We start from the raw sequence: 17,144 nt of genomic DNA on the forward strand, positions 1-17,144 counted from the left end.
CCGACCCATCCAGGTCACCACTTTCGCTGCCGGGCCAAAGTCTACATGCTGTATCCTCTCTGTCTCTGTCTCTCTCCCGACACATCTTCAAAAAGCAGAGAGGAAAAGCCTCTTCCCACCGAGAGCGAGTGCCGAGATTTGTTCGCAGTTCAATAGTGGAGGAGTGGTGGATTCTTCCTGCAGGAGATCTTGAGGAAGCGCTAAAAAAAGCTCTCCAAGTCCACACATCCAGTCAACCTTCGCATAATGCAAACAGCAACAACGAACGCGCCCCGTTCCCAATGTCCCAGCGAGAACCGGTATGGGAAGAAATATGGAAAGAATTCCCTGCCGTCGTCCAGGGTTTCGCGAAAATGGGACTTCTCCTTCGACTTCCCTTTGCACACGCATACACAGACGTGTAAAGTCATTTGAGAGACAATTCTGAAACACAAACACACACATACAGAGTAGTAGGGCCTCTCTTACATAGCAAGGTTCCGCGACCGGTGGGCTCTTAAAAACAGGTACACACACCTCGACGGGCCACCATTGCCTGACAAAACATATCTGGTGGTGTTTGAAATGTCAAAAAAACAAAAATCAACGTTTCCTGGAACCGACCGGGGAGGTACATTGGATCTGTCATTCTATGGGTTTTGTTGCCGCGAGCTGCCAACCAAGCAAGATCTTGTAATTTATGCGTCAGATATTTGCCGGCTAATGTATACAGTGCTATACAAAACGATGTTTATGCGGTCTCGGGTACCGGATGCTTTGCTTATTTCTACATGTCGAATTTATCGAAAAGATGCCTTAAAACCCTGAGTTCATAATCATATCAAGATTTGTAATGCATATGTATGTGTTGTATTTTCATTTACATTGTTTTTCAAAGTACGGAAATAACATTTCAACCTACAACATCCCTTACAGACTCATCGAATGTGTTCAACTACCTGATGAAATCTGAAAGTTCTTACCCCCAGACAGTCTCAGGACTTCTTCCAAATTCGGCCAAATTTCTTTAATGGTTCACGAATGCCACACTCTCAGAGAAAAGATCTCATTAGCTCGCCATACACAAATCCCAAAAGCTATAGCCGACTTCCCGACCCATTAACAGGATTAAAACTGACGCCACCAATTTACTCCACAACATTGTGCCTTGATGTCGGTGTGGAGAGCTTTAGGCTATTTTTTCGTGCTATGAGCAAAACATTTTTAAACATTTATCGAGCTTATGCCGGCCCCATTTGCATAATCGGAACCATTCCTGGAAAGAGATCATGCTGCTGAAGATTCAGTAGAACCGGATTTTTAATCGAATCCCGACAGTTCCATTCCCAGCTGGAGAAGCAGAAGAAGGACACACGCAGCAGTACAGCAAAAAACCGGTAAGAAAAACTCAATAAATATTGTCACACTCCCTCTTCCTTGACTGCACCACAGCACCGTTGGCAAAGAAAATAATTTACCACGGGAATGCAACACATGATAATCCTGAGTCTTCTTGCTGCCATTTTCCTACCCTTAGGACACTTCGAATTTCTGATGCCCAATAACCAACGATCGATCGATCGTGTCGAGCAGATACACATACAACAGGAAGGCTGAAATTCCGAACTGCTCGTAATTAAATGCCAATAAATGTGTGGCCCGCTCCGGGGCTGGCGATTTAATTTACATTTTTATCACATTTAAATTTCGATTTGCTGCCCGCATAATTTTGCTGATCCGCGATCGCGGGGTTCGATGAAACACGATCCGAACACCGAGTATGAACACAACAGCAACAACTGCCGCCACACAGCAATCGATATAGAGCTCCTGTTCCAAAACACGCACAAAAAATGCGACCAAAACACACCTGTTGCACGGGGAAGTTTAAGGTGACTGTGGAACAGACAGCCTTATCAAATTAATGTTGACCACCCGTTGAAACATCATAATCATCTTGGACCATAGATCTTAACCGGTCCCGCTTTTAATGGTGCTTAATCGAATGGAACGTGCTATTACCTCGTTTCGTTTCGCAATACGGCCTCTGAACAGGACTGTTATTTTGATAGTTTTGTACCGGTTCAATCGAATTTGCAGTAAAGTTGCTTTCCCTGCCCGAGTACAACCGGACCGGAACGCAATTATGACACCGAAGAGCTCGCCTTAACTCGCCTCACACCATTTTTGGGGTGAGAAAATGGAAGATCCTCAAAGCTTCATCCATAATTCATCCCTCTTCCTCCCCCTACAGCACAAGCAACTCTTTCCAATTTCCCCCCAGCACATCAAATGAAAGGGAATTGGAGAAACATTTTCACGAAAAACCCACCTAGTAAAACGTACGATCGCCAGGCAAGGTTGCAATAGGAAGTTGAAAGGTGAAAAAACAAGAAAACCCCGCTTAATTGCATAATAGCTAAAGCGAAGGAGAAGAAAAACACCGATCACTATGGGTCACTTTTGGGGGTGTGGAGGAGAGAGGGTGGATCAGAAAAGTTATCCAACAGCGAAAGTAATTGGCCTCCCTCGGTGTGGCTTGAGTTGCGAGGAAAACCGATAACCTCAATAATTTGACGGTTTTTAGCCTCTCCTTTTCCCTCCTCTGCCCGCCGCACGCAATGAGACACAGAACAAGCCTTTGCACAGAGTTTTTATTAGAGCTTTGAACGGTTGTAAATGATTTTTAAAGGCATAACACACCGCTGATTACTTGTGTAATCGGTACCAATAAACTGAAAACCATTAGCGAATTAATGGAACAGATTACGGTGTATAATGTCTTTGTTTTCCTACACTTTTTTCGTGCTCTTCTACCATTCAGAAGGAAGAATTTATTCTTAAGACCACTATTTGTAGCCATTTTTTGGATATGTAAATCAAAGCCAGACGAATCGGTCATGTCCAGAGTTCTACGGAACAGAGGAAGACATTGGAATTTCTATGTTTATGGCACACGGGGAGCAAATTAAGCAATACAACGGAACGATTTCTTTGTGATTTTTTCCCATCATTTCCCACAGTCAGTTTCACCTCTCTATACACTCTCTTGTCTCCGGTAAAACGATGCCCTAACGGATTGGAAGAAAGAAACCAGAATTTAAAGCCCTCATTTATTTCGGAACCTTCCACGGTCGGATGTAAAAGGCGCGTCATCTCGCAGCGCGGAGCGGCCCAAAAACAACGGCTGAAAGCACTTGAGAAATAATGCCACCCTGTCTCATTTCTACTGCTGTGCAGTGTGCCTGCTTCCTTCGTTTATAGACCTCTCCTCTTCATTGCCCGTTTGGGTTTGGGTTCATATCAGAGAAGAAACGCGTCGCTATCGCGCACCGCGTGTGTACGTGTATCGTGCATCGGCACTCAGAGGGCTTCGGAAGGAAACCCCGCAAACGACCACGGCTGGCCTGCCCAGGAGAAGTACCCCACGGACAACAACAATCAAAACCCGCTATCGCTCAGTTAGCGTTAGCGGGAGAGAAGGAACAAAAACGACGTCACCACGTACCAACTCCACGGGTATTTTGCTTCAGAGCCTAAACGTTTGTTGCTTTCTTTTCTTCCAGAGTATCCAGAAGTCTCTGGATTCTTCCAGGTCTTACAGGAGTTGAAATGTTTACAGCATTTTATCCATACCAAAATCAAAACATAATACTTGCACAAAAAGTACTAGTACATCAAGTTAGCTAAGGTGTCTGATGCACCTCGGTGTTCCAAACAAACTCCAAATTCTGTTCATTGATAAATCTATCTTTCTTTGGCTCTCGCACATTTCTGTCTGCTTCGTGTCACACACTAACCCTCTTCAGCGAACACACACATACACACACACACAAACATCTACGTAAAGAATGGCATCTTGGAATTAGTCTCACTGCGGGGAAAGCTTTCCGAAGCCTTTCCAACGATCTTGCGGATCAACGATCTTTACACAGAACACAGCGTAGTCGTCTCTCACATTTCCATTCACAAAACCTTTTAAGACGCACACACACAAACATACGCACTTCACACACGCTGGAGAAAAACACAACAGCGGGCGCACGGACACATTCGGTAAGCACGGAAATTTAGACAACAAAACCCATCAACCAAACTGGAAAGACGCGACGACGACGACGTCAACGTACGAACGACGATCATCAGTGCACACACAGTTGGAAGAGAGGAAAATGTAAAGAAACAAACACAAACACTGCCTACTTTTTTGCAAGAGGAAAATATGTTGAGGACGGTTTTTTTCACTTCGTTCGCTTTTTTCGTAGCGGCGCGTTGTCGAACAACCGTACGCAACGAATTTCAGCTAAGTACTGAGAGTCGAGCAGTTCCGGACGTCGCAAAGTGAACGCGCGTTCCACAACATCGCGCTGCTTCGCTCTCTTCCGCGCGATCGTACACACACACACACACTCTCTGTAAACTGTTCTCTCTCTCTCTCTCGCGCTCTTGTAAGATATCGCGCCCCCGCGTAAGCATAAAAGCGCACACATATACACATGCAGTCAAAGAAGCATACTTCGAAGAAAGAGGCTGATGTTTCTTTTCTTATCTCTCTCTCTCTTCCGCTCTATGGTTCACGTTCCCCACGCGTACTGCAGGCAGGTTCTTTTTCAATGTTTCTTATAATTTTCTCTCTCTTTGCCTTTCTCGCTCTCTCTCTCTCTATTCAAACATTAAAACGTCACCGATGCGCACCTGACACATAAAGCGTATTCGACACTGATGGTGTTAGTGAGCCGCCAACGCCTGTGAGTGTGAGTGGAAGTTGCGCGGGCGACTTTATCCTGCTGATTCCGCAGTTTCTCTCGCGGCTTACATTTTTCATTCTCCAAAATCTCGTTCTCCGGTGGAATGTCTTGCTCGAATATGCGCTCTCGCTTTGCTGCTGGACGGGTTTTGCTTTCTAGCAGCTAGGGGAGAAGATCAAGCAGCTGAAAAAGTATCTCTGCTGGGGCCTACGGACTGTTACTTGGAGCGTAGTGACAATCTTCAAGTGAAGCTAAAATTTTTACAGGTTTAAGCCTAGGATAACAACTGCAGTTTCTTGAGCCTAGAGATGCTATTCCCAAAACCCCAATGTCTGTAGTATATATAGTTTAGACGTCAATCGTAAATGTCTAGACATCCAATAGAATGTAAAATGAACTTCATGCATCTTGATATCTTGATATATTGGATCTGTTCTAAAGACATTCTTACTTCTCTTAAGTAACAACATTCAACCACCAATTTACATCTGCTTCATCGCGAATACCTATCTTCATCCTTATTTATCTACACAGTCCTATGAAGATGATAAGACTAAAGACTGGAAAAAGATTGGAATAAACAATGCCAATTCCAAACATAAAACGCTTAGACGTCAACAGAGCCCCTCCAATGATCTCATCCGTAATTTGACGCAAGAATTTTATCTTCAAACCAGACATAAATATTCCCCAACACCACAACAGGAATGTTCGATGTTGGGGAGATGGAAACAGGAAAGAACCCCTTACCCCCGAGTTCTGCTACTTCAAAATGCGTATTCCAATCTTTCCATTCCAATGCCAACATGCATGCAATACTTCCCCTATCTCAAGGAATTCAAACATAACACCTCTGATGCAAAGGAGATACGATTGCACCGACGCTGGTCCCCTAATGATTTGTCAGCGTTCAGAACCGCCGAGAGCCGCTCGGCTTGGTTCAATTCGCATACCGACCGTGCCAATTTCAACGTTGAACCGGTCCCCGCCGGATGAAGTCACCGCACACACGCATGCATCCGTATGACACACACGGGGACGAGATGCGTAGCGGAAGCCTCAACCCGCTTTGCATCACGAATCCGGTTCCGGAAGGGTTGAAAAGAGCGTACGAGAAAAACCTGATGCAGCAGCGGCAGCAGCACGGAATCACACCATCATAAAACGATGAGTCGACGGCTTTCGGATGCTTTCGTGTGACGCGTCGTCACACTGGTCCGCACGGTTTGGGGCAGTAGTCAAGAGCGGATATGACACACCGCTCTTTTTTTTGTGGGCAGCATCGCGAGAAACCTTTACCTTGAAAGGGAATACTTGCAGAGTAGATTCACAAGCAAAGGATTCTTGCCCTACCAAATTAAGCAACAAAACAGCCAAATCTCTGCACACCTACGGAACACATTGTCTCTGCTGGCAACGATCGAGGAGTAAGTGATCGAGAACAGGTTTCCCAGTGAGGTTCAGTGGAACCAACTCCATCCATCGATGGGGTAAAGAGCGTAAAATAAACCGTCTGACGTCATGCGTGGCACATGCAAATTGCACGATGAGTGGGAGTGCCTCGGGGACATCGGGTTGGTTGAATTTTATAACGTCCAATCTTTTCCATTCATTGACCTAATTGAGGCTTAAAGCAGAGTGTGTTTTGTGTCAAGGAATCGTGTGTAGATCACATTTAAAAAAAGGGCAAATAAGTTTCAACTTGAAGTAAATTTTGAGGATATCCCACTCTTCAGAGTTTTTAACTCCTAGTTAAGATTTTATTGTCTTTTAACACTACTCATGCTAAAGCAAGACAATGGCGTCGCGCTACACGCTCGGGCTGAAGCACAAAAGACCGTGAGTTCAAATCTCACCTAAAATTCAGCATTTTATAATATCAAAAGATTGATAATTCATCCGTCATGAGGATTTGGCCGGGGAGTGATTATAATAATTTCGAGCACCAAATTCAGCGGCTACTGTCCACAAAACGGAGAAAACAGAGGGTATCATTTTCAAGACTTATTCAAAATCAATCGATGTTTAAACTAAACCATCTTGACCGTTTCACGGCCCATTATTTAGCGCTGTAACGAAGAATCGCATTAAATCCGGCATCCACCAACGGCCACTGCTGCTTGGCCACACACACAACAAAATCGTTTTCTCTTTTCTCTGCCCTGCAATATCATGCTGTACACCGTGCGCCGTTTGCTTTGAAAAACGAAAACTGGACCGGATAATACGGCAGTGAACGACGCAATACACCTTTCTCCCCCAAACTCTCGGACTCTCGCCAAAAGATTGGATCTATCGCCAAATTGCGTAATCGGCAGTAGCTCGACTGAATCCACCATTATCCATCACCACCCTCCCCTACACCGGTCGCATTTAAATGGGAGATATTTGTTTTAACACTCCACCACCTTCTACGGGGATGGGAAAGCAATCGAAATAGATTAAACACCTCTCTCGGTGCATGCGAGAGGCCGCCCCATACCTGCCCGCCGCAAAGATTCCGAAACCGAGATGAAAATAAATGTTTACGAGGAGTACGAGAGCCTCGTGCCGAAGAATTGTTTTAGCTAGCCTGTAGTGGGTGTGAGTCGTGCGCCACACCTCCACGTCGAGTGCACATATACGGCCGCCGGAACCGCGAAACTGTCCGGTAACGGAAAGCCATCTTGATCAAGAGGAAGGCAGCAACACACACATCTTGCAGCGGAATGTCTTCACGGTGGCTAAATAATGAAAATCGAGCTCTACTTTCACCGGGGCGGCACGCGGTGCAATTGAAAGTGCCAAACACCTACGCGCGCGTACTGAGGAGATATCTTCAACCAAAACACGAGAGCCTTCTCAGGCCCAAGGGGTGGTGTGCAACAACTCCACGGCATACTCCTAGCACCGCGTCCGCAGAGATAAGAGGATGCACACTCGCATTGCTCTCTGCGAGGGCTTAGCGCTATTGTTGTGATGGGTCTTGAGACCGAGGAGGCCTTTCGGGACCGAGGAGCTCTCATTCCAAAGCTGAAATTCCCCACTCTGGCAGCAATCGAGTACCTTCCGAAAGGTACATCTCATCATCCCCCTTGCACACAATCAACGTCCCCAACCGGCTGTCAATCGGATGATGGATCACGCGCGCCCCGGGATTGCATTTGTTTGTGCATTGTCTTGAGGTTCACGCTAACAAGAAGCTTGCTGCCGCTTCGTTGTTGTCTGGAATGGTGATGGTCTGACGTCTACGGGGGAGCAATAGTCTGTCACCGCTTGCAGCCACCAGACACGGTTCCCTTCCCCCCGATTGGGACACGTTGTATGCACTAGAAATACAGCGCACCTACGAGAGACACAGCCAGTGTTCCAATGTTTCATTTTTGGAGCCCGAATAAATCTTCCCAGCTGTAACACTGCCCCCCCTTACCCGAGCGAGGTCCTTCTGGTGGTGGCTACTGTACATGGTGAAAACAAAGAGAAAAGAAACCGCCCAACACTGCCGCCGGCTCGATCCAGGTCGAGGCTAATTCCGCTCTTGTTCCCAACCAAATGCAACTTTCCTGGCTTGCAAGAGATGCGCGCGTAGGAGGAGAGGACCCTGGAGATCTCGTGTCACCTCCCCGTTGGCGGCGAGTTCTTTGCGCCAGGCGCCTTCCCTCGCAGCCAATTGAAAGCGAGTGTCGCTTCTTTTTCTTTCGGCGTTGGATTTCCCGTTTCTTCCCGCCTTCGAATTCGAGAGATCGATCGCTCGCGTCTAGTCGGCCATTAAATTGTAAGTGATGCTGGATGTAAATGGGGCGGCGAAGAGGTTTTTTTTGCGTAGGAGATCGTCGCAAAGTCGTACTCCCTCTGCGCGCTGTTTCGGCCGTACGTCGTCACCCTGCGCGCCGGTTTTTGTACTGCGTGTGATGAAGAAACAAAGCACCACCAAACACCAGCGACCACGCACAGAGTTGGACAGCAATCGAAAGTTGCAATCCAACACAACAACCAGTTGTGTCATTTCACAACTTCGACAAATCCAAACTCGGGGTACACAATCGTAAATAATTCAGCACACGAACATTGCTGCCAAGGAGAAGGAAAATCTGTGCCTACTTCTAGCAAAGATAAATATTACACTCTCAATACTCAATCCTCCGCTCTGTTTCATATTAAACTCTCCAATACCAATCAGCACGGCCCCCGATTCTGCTGTGTGTTCCTCTGTCAAAGCTCTGCGACGATGAGTTCATCCATTTTTGGCATTCAAAAATTTAACGACCGCTATTAACGGCTTCTACCACATTCCCCCTCAAAAGGTTCAGTTTGGTAAGTTTGTGCGCCGACGACGGAAGAATTTTGAATAATAACGTATTAATGTGTTTCGCGAAACGATTCTCGGCAGTACATCATTTCGAGCTACCAAAACTGAACCGTGAAAACCTGAATCCCGCAATCAAGCATTAATCCGAAGACACGGTAGTAGTTCCACAGAGCTCTATCAACAAAAGGTTAATATATGCAAAACAAATTGCGACCCACCACCACCGGCGGAACAGCTGGTGCACCACTAAAGCTACAGAGACTTCGGATCGGACCACTTTATCCGCACCATTGAAATGGGTAGATATATGGGAAAAACTTGTTCCAGAAAGCATGCTTACGGGTAGATTCGAACAAGCGAAAAACAAACCCATTCAAAGTTGTCTCATAAATGCTCGGATATGGTTGATTGTTGCATTCCATATCTGTGTGTCCCATCCTCCGCAGAACCACTCCTTTTGCGTGCTTATCGAAATTTATTCAAATCAGTTCAATGGTTACGGTTTATTGTGGAGTTAGGGTTCTCCACATACGAATTATCTTTTTAATGCACACATGAGCAGAGTGTATACATGAACAAACAACACATATGGTTCTATTTTTCAAGAATGATTAAAAGGAGAGAAAAAAAATTAAATTACAGCAAAAGGATAGAAGCGACGAACCGGCAAAATAAGGGGTTCGTCGCTTAAATCTTTTGATTGAGTTATTTTGCAAATTTTATCTTCAATCTTGACGCAAGCGAGCGCTTATCCTAGTGGGGAATTACTATTAAAGGTCGATTGCACCACATGGCGTGACAAAAGCATGAAGCGGAGGTGTGTGTTACTTTTATCCATTTATTGCCATGATCGTAGGTCGAGCGGTATATGATTGGTGGTGCACCACAGCTACAAGCAAAACACACATTTCCTTGACAAACAACGGCAGCAGCAACAAAAAAGGAATCTAATTTAAATCCCACCATTAGGAGCACCTTGCCGATATTCTACGTGCGTGTGCTCTCAGTGGGTGCGAAAAGCACATTTTTCGCCTTCATCGTCATCATCTCACATCGTAGAGCAGCAGCAGCAGCAACAGGAGAGGAGACAAAAAAGACCCGACGACTACGAAGTTCTGGTGCGCTCGAATGTAGGTGACATAATTTTACACCTACACACTCGAGACACTCGCAGCCTTCAACGTCTCGCTCAAAGGACATACTCGCTGCTGCCCTCGCGCGATACTTCTCCAACCCAAGAAAGCTCCCACGATAATACCCGATTCCGGTTAACCAACAACACTTCCGGCGCGAGTGTGGGTGTCGCGCCAATGTCTCTCGCCCAAACCTGCAGCGCGCGAGACAGCACAGCACCCGGTGTGGAGTTTTGTCATCGAGCGTGCCACAGCCATGCACGATATACAGTCCAAAAATTTGGACGCCCGCAAGCCCGGGGCGGAACATAAAAATGATGCAAATTAGGAAAGTGATGGATCACGACGACGCGAAGACGACCGTTTCCAGTCACGGTCACGCCACGAAAACCTTGACCGACGTGTCGCGCACTAAAACGTCGTTTGACTTAGGCGGAACCCGCTCAAAATCAACGGACGATGGAAGAAGTAGAAAGGTAATCCACGCTAAGGAAAACAGACACACTCTCAATAAAAAGTTTGAAAGCTTGTGCAAAAAAAAAACAAAACCATGCCATTAAAACCTTTCCCAAGCGGAGAGAAAGTAAGGTTAAGGTGGTGGTCCCTGCTTGACCTTCTGTGTGTTTTGGGGGCAGTGAGTGAGTGCGCGTTCGCCTGCGGGACCCAACTGAGACGATTCTCATTAGGCTGTATCTGCTTGCTCGTATACAGCGAGTGGGATACATCTGAGAGTGTTTGCAATTTTACGTTGGCGATGGCGCATACACCTTTTTTCAGCCTTCTTCTCTCGATCACCTTCGATTAATTAGACACCTCTCGGATGTGAAACCGATTTCAAGCACCCTACGGGGGCAACACACAGCACACTTTGCACGCGTTACCGACCACCGCCCTGCTTCTTCCGTTCCGCCTTTGGTGACTAATTGTACAAATAGGCACACATTAACCAACGTGACTCAAGGCGAACGACAACGGCGGAAGCAACATCTAAGTACGTCACACCAAAACCACCATACACATCTCTCTCTCTCTCGCATTAAGCACGATTTTACGACCCTAGGAAGAAATAAAGATTAAAAGAACGCCGTAGATGTCATCCGGAGCTAAAGCACAATTCGCACCCCCGAAAACCGAAGTGACCTTTTACTCGCCCAGCCAACCACACACATACAGGTAGCGGCATTGACATTAGCAGACTTTGTTTTGCAACATTAATTGGTAACAGTGGCACACTCACTCACTTGGGACAACTCAAAAGTCCTCAGAGCCCAGGCTAAGAAAAAAGGAGAACTACGACACAGGTTAAAAATCCTGTGATTGATTAGAGACGATTAAAATTAAGCACGTGGCTTCGTTTCCGTGTCCCGAGGCGCTGCAGTTCGCTGCAATTCTCTGCCACCGGACGGGCTGCTGATTCAACAACTAATTGATTACCCTTTTCCTTTCGGTAGGTAACACAAAAAATCCCAACACACATTTAACTTCGGAGCGCTTGTTCGTTTAGCTTCACATAAATCGAATCCTGGTGCAGTTCTCGGTTTGGTTCGAGGTGTTCCAAAAATGGTCTCTTGTCATTCGTCCCCCGGTTCCGGACTCCAATAAATCTGACTTGGAAAGGACATAGGCAACCTGTTCTCTTGTGGCACAGAAACGCCCGTTAAAATGTTAAGAGCTCTTTATGTTTGCGACGGCGAGATTCGATTACAACGTCAATCGTACATTCGCACACGTCAAACAGTAAACGTGCGCGTGTGGATTTCATAGGCAACGGCAGAAATGAAATAAGGAAACAGACAGTGTACAGGAAGAATTGTATTCTTCGGAGTAGTAAACTCCTACTAAAACCACCAACTCCTACAAAAAAGTAGGAACACTCAATCCACCCTCGATGTTCGGTACAAACTCATTCGAAACCGTTACTTCTCCCCATTGGCACTTGACACTCTTTGCTCCTCAAGAATAATAGTCGACCAGCAAACGCAAAACTTATTGTTTGCTCTTCTTTCTTGTGGACATAAAACCCAAACCGATCGCTTTGCGCTGGACACGAAAAAAAGAGTACTGGTCGCCCTGTTTCTTTCCTTCTTTTCCTTATTCGCCCCCATACGCTTTGATGCTAAAATTAGCCACCATAGTCATTCTTCGTGTTCAGCGTAACACCACACCAAACCTGCGCACCATGCACAGGTGTGTGTCGCCGCAGTCAAACATGCCCTTCCCCGAGCGGAGGAAGAATTGTGCGTGAGTGGCGTTTTATGAATTGTGCTTTAATTCCATCGGACAGGGAGAGGAAGGCCTGCTTTGCCTTTTGGGGTCCATTTTTTTTGTCCTGCCAACCGATCCACTTCCGATACGGATTGTGTGCGATGGGGAAGGTACACACATGCACGCCCTGAATGAATGGGACATTTGGCATGTCCCACCACACCGCAACGGGGTACCAACTTTGGTCAGGCGAAAATATATCGGGGAGATTTGAAACATTTGCGTAGGTTTCGACCAGCGCTATTCTTTGCAAAGCGCTTTGTATAAAAACGGCAAAACAGATGTGTGCTGCTGCACACCACGGGGAAACATTCAAGTCATCCAAACAAATAAGAGCACTCCCACCATTCATGGACCTCCTGGTAAACAGTTGTGCCTCAGGATATCTTAATTTAGCGCCTCCTGATCCAATTTAAAAAGGAGAAAAGCTTAAAAGCTTTTTAAACACACAACACCTATAAAAACGCCCGTGAATGTCTTGCTGAGATCTTGCCGCAGTAGTGTAGGGACTGATTTTTGGCAAATAAAACTGCTAACTACATTTAAAGCATGAAATTCTATATCTTTACATTCCACTTTACGCTCAAAGCGAAATGGCCGAGGTAGAGTTATTACCCCACATTTTGGTGATTAAAGGCCACATTCTCCCCTTGTCCAACGTACGACTCACTTCCCCGTGACTTCCATTCAGTTTTATAGATTTATTCCCGCTGTTACCTCCACACAGTCCAATTTCACACACCTACGGCTACGGCTCCAAACTTTCACACTTTCGTCGTTCGCGAACGCCAAAACACAAAATTCGCCCATCCCGACCCGCTGCAAATGCAATGTGAAACGAAGCGCGCCGGCAGCGCACATTCACCTGCTCTCTCACGTAATCTTGGTGCGCGAAGGAAAAACATATGACGGTGATGATGATCATCTTTGTTTGCATTGCATTTTTCACTCGACTAACTTGCGCGCTTGTACTCGACACTCCGATGCTTTGGCACTTTGCGACTGTATCAGCAGTCGAGTGGAAACGAAAACGGCACATCCTAAAACACTTACACTTGACAGTCAGCTTTGCCGGACGTCTGTGATGGTGATGTACGGGGTTGGAAGGGAGCAAATGAGATCCACCGCCGTCTGATGTTGGCATGTGCAAAATCACAAGAGCACGAGCGTTTAAAGCAAACTAAACGGTCATTTTTTGTTTTGTTTTTGCGTTCCGCGGTCACCCATTCAAACACAAACAAAGCTGTATGCCGTCAACCCCACAAGAGTTCACGTAACGTGAAGCTCCAATGTCTGCAGTTCAGATTTGGAGGACGCACCGTATAGGATCGTTAAAAAGACATTAATCTGCACGAGAATTAGGAAGTCCTATCCTCAAGATAGGAGGCAACCTCAACTTCCTTATCTTGGTGATGCTTGGAGATGCTTAAAAGCTTAGGTCCGATCTTTCAAAGTCATCAGAGGATCATCTAGATATGCGCGTAGTTCTCCAAGCACTCAAAGTTCCAAAGATCAACGCACAGTTGACATTATCCTCTTCACGAGAAATCAGGTTTCCAACAGGCTCGAGACCAATTCAAATTTCCCGCTAGAAAACCATAAAAAAGAACTGCTCCAAACGATTCATCCATAAATTTAACCCATCTCGACAACCTGACGTCATAGTGTCCAGTATCTCTGACATCATCGTCCGTCCCAGGTTTTTGGTCAAAAAACCGGACAGAACCGGGAGCCGCTCCCTGGAACTCCTAATGCCTGACAATGCAATTGACACAATGGAATGCATTCACAGTGAAACGTTACTCTCCAACTCCTTCTCTACGTCTGGTTTTTGTTCTCTCTCTCTCTCGGCCCGAGCTTTTGAAATCATTTACCTGCGCTCTATACACCAGAATCACTACATCGTTTGAATAAAAACGAGATTTGCAATCTTTCCCTGCTCTTGGAATACCTTCAAGTACACTCAACCCCGGCACCGACCCATTCAGGGTCAATTTCTGCAACAGGTGCTGCTAGACGCGGCTTCCAGCCTTTTTGCCATCGACGCGATAGCCACCCTCAATGGAAACGATGACGCCATCGGCTCCGACCATCGACACTTCGTCGTTAATCATCCTCGACCTACGCCACGCGCCGCCGCACCTTCAACGTGACAAACAGAGAGTCACTAGAGCCGGTGGTGGAGGGTGCTATATGTATATGATCTAGTCAACTTCTACGTAGGCGCGCGAGCGCTCGACATGTTCTAGTTGAGACCCTATAGCTAAACTCCCCAACCATCGATAGGCGTCAGCAGAGCAATAACTATAAAATTGTATACAACACTATCAGAAAAGAGGATCATCGCCTCCGACTAACTTCTGAGACGGCGATGGAGACCTGCAAACGCCCACCGTTTCTAGGGAAATCACTACTAATGTGGAGTAATTAGCATCCCCAAACATAGAACAGCAACAGATTGTGATCGTTTGTCCGTGTTGCCGTAAAATACAACTACTGAGCCCACTTCTACCCCGGCAGAGAGTCCATAACCGCTTGAAAACTTGGAAAGATTCTTTTGGCACATCCAATCGGGTACACGCGAGGAAGTTGTTGGCGCCCACCACCATATCACGCCACCACATTCGGAAGTGGGCAAAGAATCAGCACACACGAGAACCTGTGCGCGATCGGCAAATCGGGATACTTCTCCAGGGACAAAGCGCGCCGAAACTGAAACGCTACACTCCCACGAAAACCACGAAAGATCTACCCGAATATGGCCATCGGGCGCGCGAGAGTGTAAAAAAATGCGCACCACAGTTTTACCACTTCTTCAGTTTCGCTTGTTAAATCATTCGCCCAAGAAAGAAATGATGTCACTCCCGGTGGCTTCCCAGGATGGTAAAGATATGATCTGTCTGTACTGTCGCTGTGAGGCGTCTTTGGCTGATCGTGGAGAACCTAAAATTTGCTTGCTGGTTTTTGTTTTGTTTTCTGTTTTTGAACATGTTTTTTAATTGATTTTAGTACTGCTCCGACTAAACTTCATGCAACAGAGATTGCAATGACGATGTTCCGATAAATATAGCAACCTTTATTGTCGTTTCAGCAAAACCTGCATAACCTGCACTTCCTCGATCCTCAAAATTGACTCTAAACGATGGGGGAGCTGCTAATGCAATGATACCACCGCTTTTAAAAACACACAAAGCCCCCGCATTGTCCACCGTATCTCGCTGTAATAATCAACAAAACGAAATCACCCGTTAAACATTTTACGATCACGACATTCCCCAATGGGTTATTGCATGATCAGTAACGGGCACCAGTACTACCTCAACCAAACAACCTCAACCACCACAAGCACGCGCTAAAAGCTATCCGAAAGTTACATTGAAACCAACGTCAAGCCATCTTCGCCTTTCGATGATCGTAAAGATTGGTGAAATATTTCTCGATGTCAACGTGTCAAAAGGCAGGGAGAGCTTTTGAACCAGCTGGGCATGCACTGGATGTGTGTTGTGCGCACAGAGTGTTGGTGAGGCACACTTCCGGACTCACGTGAGATGAAAACCACTCTGTCTAACAGTCAATTGACTGCATAATGAATAGATCTTTACACTTTTCATTGCTTTTCAGTATCTTATCATGGTATCTGTTTAGGTATAAGTGGGACGCGCTATATATCGACTAATGCAAATCCCCGAACACATGTAAGTTTCAGCCCGTGGACTTTGTAGTTTGTGCACTGTGTTTACGATGTAACACAAGACTAGTTGCCATAAAAAAGTGACCTCTCTCCCTCTCGGAAGCAATCGAAAGGCGTTGTAAAAACTAACACATACGGCGCGCACCCGGTGATGTAATGCAATACACACACTCAGTCCCGGGTGTGACGACTTGCAGAGCTAATGGAACTACGTAGACGAAACGAGCACAGACAGGGCACAGTTACGATAACAAACATACAACAACAAAAAATAACGCCCCAATGAAACTTTCTCCCACGAAAACAGATTAGCATAAATCAATCGGACTGTACGAAACACAGTGACGGGAATTTTGTGAGTGTTTGTTCAAGATAAAGCATGATCAGTCCGGGAAAGATCAAGCAAGTGGGGTTTGTCGTTTCACTTTTACTCCCACAAGAAGTAGCCAGCGCTAGTGGCAAAACCGTTGGAAGGAAATTAAACAACGAGAAATAGTGCATTTTCTGTTGGACTCTGGTCGTAGCAAGGGAAACTTGCAAAAATGAACCTTCCACAGAGCATGGAGTTAATTTATTCCACGACACTAAACACCCTAAATTCATGTGCATTTACTTCAATCTCCTCGTCGGGCGAAACGGCATACATTCCTCCGTCAACGACCGCAGCAAAAACGGCAAAACATCTTAACCAAATCCAAACAAGCAAGACCAGACTCAAAATTACCTTTCCCTTTCGCGGTAGGCGTATTAACCATGCGAATGACTAGACACACATACACATTGGGGTCCCCGGATTTAGTTGCTAAGCCTAAACTCCACCTACACGATCAGCGGTCGGAGGACTCTCGGGGCGGCTCGGAAAAACCGTCTCCGTCTGGCGGATCTTTCCTATGACTCCATCGATCATATCACCGTGCCTTTGACTTGACACGCGCAGTGACTAAGCCCAACTCTTTTCGCTCCGTCTGTCTCACATTACTACACTTCAAACTACTGGCGAGCAGCGCCACCTCCTCCGCTTTGCTGATGGTGGTGTGTCA

The 17,144-nt window shown here is 46.2% G+C and overlaps 1 protein-coding gene across 40 annotated transcripts in view; it reads right to left on the reverse strand.

Annotated features, from left to right (window-relative positions):
• Window positions 1–17,144, reverse strand: part of LOC120955320 (dystonin) — a 182,120-nt gene that overhangs the window by 113,091 nt on the left and 51,885 nt on the right. For 19 of the 40 annotated variants that reach the window (XM_049608810.1, XM_049608807.1, XM_049608800.1 and 16 more), the window contains exon 1: window positions 4,183–4,279. The exons of 14 other annotated variants lie outside the window; for them this stretch is intronic. The gene's annotated coding sequence lies outside the window, so the exon portion shown is untranslated. Of the gene's footprint in view, window positions 1–3,937; window positions 4,148–4,182; window positions 4,283–17,144 lie in introns of those variants that run through there. 7 more of the 40 variants (XM_040376115.2, XM_040376128.2, XM_040376129.2 and 4 more) reach the window with 3 other exon arrangements.

This window comes from Anopheles coluzzii, chromosome 3 (genome assembly GCF_943734685.1).
Source record: "Anopheles coluzzii chromosome 3, AcolN3, whole genome shotgun sequence".
In the NCBI taxonomy this organism is placed as follows: Eukaryota; Metazoa; Arthropoda; class Insecta; order Diptera; family Culicidae; genus Anopheles; species Anopheles coluzzii.